This window comes from Armigeres subalbatus, unplaced genomic scaffold, assembly GCF_024139115.2.
Source record: "Armigeres subalbatus isolate Guangzhou_Male unplaced genomic scaffold, GZ_Asu_2 Contig2040, whole genome shotgun sequence".
Taxonomy (NCBI): domain Eukaryota; kingdom Metazoa; phylum Arthropoda; class Insecta; order Diptera; family Culicidae; genus Armigeres; species Armigeres subalbatus.
This window is the reverse complement of record NW_026942881.1, coordinates 1-4,112: the sequence shown is the minus strand read 5'-3', so window position 1 is coordinate 4,112 and position 4,112 is coordinate 1. Positions and strand designations below refer to the sequence as shown.

The 4,112-nt window shown below is 44.8% G+C and overlaps 1 pseudogene; it reads left to right on the top strand.

The window, feature by feature from the left end:
* Nucleotides 1–920: 920 nt before the first annotated feature.
* Nucleotides 921–3,726, top strand: LOC134203652 (uncharacterized; annotated as a pseudogene).
* Nucleotides 3,727–4,112: the final 386 nt, after the last annotated feature.

The window sequence follows — 4,112 nt, the reverse complement described above, 5'->3', positions numbered from 1 at the left end:
TATTAGAACGGTTACATCGAACCGTGTAATGAGTGTTTCAAAACAATATGTTCGATCTGATGAGCGTGTGTCATGGTCTACGGTGGTTTGCGATTCCATTATATAATGCCGTTATCCTTGGTCGGCGAGAGTGTAACATTGATAAGTGTCTCAGTGCGATTGTGACTTAGGAGGTGTGGTGGCAACCGATGAACCTGGTATATGTGACTCTGCAGTAACTTTCGAACGGCTCACAAACCCCTTTTGGAACCGAATAGAACAACAGATATGTGAGTGAACTGGAAAGGATCTAGCTTTGGTCTTTGGAGAATGACGAGCAGGATTATCGGCTGAGTATGCATTTGACTGTCACTGACGACGCTAGTAGGATAAAGGAAGCAGCTTCCTGTGCGTACATCAAACCGTAGATAGGAAAGTGTCTGTGTGTGCCTGGAATTTTGATGTGGAATTAAAAATAGACCAAGTCTAGCATTGTGACGTGTGTTATGTTATCTGTGGATGCGGAACATGAATACGAGTGGGAGAAGCGTAGTGGAAGTCTCTTGATTGATTTCAAATCCAAAGTGCAAGACACGAGCCTGCTTCGGAGGTGATGACGACTATTAGGAATCCTCGATAGAAAGAACGGTCATAACTCTGCGTGACTTCTGCTTTGAAAGGGTGGGAAGTGTTTCAGAACTTTATCCCTAGGAGCGTGGGAAGCACATCGGGTGTGAAGCATAATAGCAAATCGATAAAACCAACTGACGGCAAACTTTGGTGTGGTCGCAAATCGGTCTACCATGCGCGAGTGAGTTTGTAGCATGCGTATGTGTATCTCGAACTTGATCGAGTATATTATGATGGTACAGCAATTTCCAATAAAACACAAGAAAAGACGTCAACAACCCATCGATCCGGATTGAATATCGCGCTCACAGAGTACATCATCAACAAGAACAGCCAAAAACAAGAAGGAGGTGCCGCATCCACAGTTACGCTTGGAAGGTTCTTCTGCCACAGTCGAAAACTCACAGGCGAATCGATTTTGTTCATCCCAAGATAATTTGGGTGCTTCTGAATATCGCAAGGATCGACGGGCGCATGGCTGGCAGCGCCGTTGCATCCACTACAGCCAGTTGGTTGGTTTGCGTTGATTTTGCTCGGTTACCTGACGTTTGGCTTATTATACCGACTTTAAATCCTCGGTGCAGGGACCACTGAACTATCTACTTGCAGCGCTTCCTATCTGTTACATTCGGTTTCTCATCTGGCAGCCCCTGTTGCCTGATCCAGCTGACGTAGAGCTTTGTCGCAAAAGCACTCGGACCAGTTCCCGAGTTTGACCGCAGTAAGCATTCGCATGTGATTGAGAACGGACGCTGCCATCTGTGCAACATCAAAACCATAAGCCAAATGAACAAAACACTGTAGTGTCGGTAAATAAGTGCGTCGGGACGTTCGATCACCATTGCAAATGTTTGGTTAAATCACTGTGTTTCGGCGGTCGAAACTATGCGGCATTCCCATGTGGGTGGTGAGTGCCATTATGCAGCGTTATCATTGGCCTGGCCGCAGCTGTCACGGAAATTATCCTTTATCATGTCCAACCTGGGATTGGCTCAACCTGGCTTGGTTTGCATTTGGCGAATAACGTTTTCTGGCATTACCGGTCCTGGTGATTGCAGAGCTCTGCACATTGATCAGACTGATACCGATTTGAATAACGATACTCTTGCTAACACTCATGCCACCAACATTATTGGACGTAACATCACTCGTTCGGCGCAGTAATTTGCCACTGAACTCAGACTCTTTTCAATGATAGGCCGATAGCGGTCAACGCTTACTGAGTCAAGTGTCTTTAATAACCGATAAACCTCTCGAGTCTACTCGATTAGTACTGTCAAATAACGCCATATTCCTTGGTGTTCCATCGGATTCTTCAGATTTAATAGCTATGATAGCAGCTGGTCTTCTCATACATCTTTAGTTTTTCTATGACTACATCTCCTGTTCCTTGGTCTCACTACCTATGAATATATTCTCGCAAGTCAATCGTCTGAATGTGACATCTACTTGCCAATAATCGCCTTAGAATGCCAGTGATTCTTGCAAACGGCCTCTTCGATCATTACATCCACCAGAAAATAACTTCAAAACTGGAGCACGCTGACTAATTGTACCAAAAAACGAATCATCTTCCTGAGGTTTATGATTGTCTTTCAATTAATTCCTCGGTGCTACTGGTTTCGGGTACTCTCAACGACTTGAATTGTCAACGACCTCGCATACATTGCATTGCTGCGGATAATTCAAAAGAATGTACCAAATAACATCACCTCGGCTGGTTTGGTGAACCTGGATGCAGTCTCACTATCAACGTATTACAACCAGCGCATCAACCAGACTCCACCAGGAAGGCGGCATTCATACATGTGTTCACTGTTGAAGAAGAGCGAAACAAAGCCGCTGTCAAAGGTCATCCCTGCGATAAATGCGAATCTCGAATCGTTTCATTGTTGCTCTTAATTTTCGCCAGACGGTTAACGAAGTGATGACTTCGAAAACAACAAATCACGGGTGGAATCGTACGTCTACTTTAGTGAACAGTGTACGTTTCGTAGTTTTGAAAGTTAGTTTTACGGCTGGCCATACTTGGGATAAGAGCGAGCAGATAACCATTATATCAGGACTACAGGAAAACGATGTTACAGTCAAATCCCTTTACAAAGCACCAATCACCGATAGAAAAGGAAAATGGAATTGTTGTTCTAACGTTCCGGACAGTCCTGGATGTTCTGGGGACCCTTTGTCGATTTCTGCCGCAGTCCAGCAATGCGGAACTTAACCTTCATTCCTGAGGATTACTAACGTCGTTGAATATAATCATTTGCAAATAAAGTAACAACAAAATCAACCTGAACTTTCATGAACTGATAAATAACAGTAAATCGTTGGCCAATAACAATAGGAATAATAACCGTTAGCAATAATAATCTGCAGCACTAGTACTGGTAGTAGTAATAATAATGAAATGGATTTTTCTTGATATCAATATTCAAATGTCGAAAGATAAACGAGTACAGCGCGATTAACAACAATCATGATTTTAGTAACAGCTCTCGGAGTAATGGCAGCAACAATCGCATTCTGAACTGATGCCAATCAAACGATAAACCCCCACCTGCCCACCAGTGTATCTCCAGTGCCGAAGCACGCATGGCTAGACTTGTAATGCCCATGGCTTTGGTAGTTCGTCTGGCGGCATATGATTAGAATGATTGATCGGCACCGCCGGCCTCGTTGTCGGCCTGGTATAAACCAAGCATTCAACACCGTCAAATCTAATTGCGTTAAACAGTAATTGCGGTCCGACCGATCTTTTATTATTCGGTAACGTGCCGCTGTGGTAGCGGTAGGTATATGCCCGGGCCAGGACTTTCATCCGTCCAGTATCAATGCTGTTTCGTCCATTCCAGCCAACGTCCACCATCCGGACCGAAGTTCCACCTGACGATGCCCCGTTTCCACTGCCACTCGATACATATGCGCAAGTTCAAAAATACCACCGATTGATCTGTAAGAGCTATTGACATCTCTCATCTTTGTTCAGCAGCAATAACTACAATAACAAATAAGAAGTTGCAGCAGCAGCAACAACAACCAGTCAACGATTCGAATCTGGGTCCATCCACCAACGTCGGCATCCCACCGGAGAAACCGACGCAAAAATATAATACGTAATCGGGTAGTCCTACGCTGTCACCGATCCACGAATCTTACCAGCCGAATCCAGCCTCGCTGCGGCCCCTGTAGGCACTCGTGCTCTGCCAGCATATCGTCCCTGATTGTCTCTGGCTGCAGCGGCAGCCAGCATGTGCGCCTGTGGAATTGGGTATCACTCATAAAGTTTTGTCCTCTGTAGATAGAACATCCGGAAGCATTCGTGTGTACGTGTTTTCGCTGTTTTCAAACACAATTTTCGGGACACGCACATGAGCGTGCCTAGCCCATAGTCCGGATGGACTTCTTATCGAGACTAGAACAACTATAAAATCCCCCTCTATTTCTTCGCAGATAACCTCATTACTCAATGAATCCATGTATCACAGACAAATGTTGAAATAATT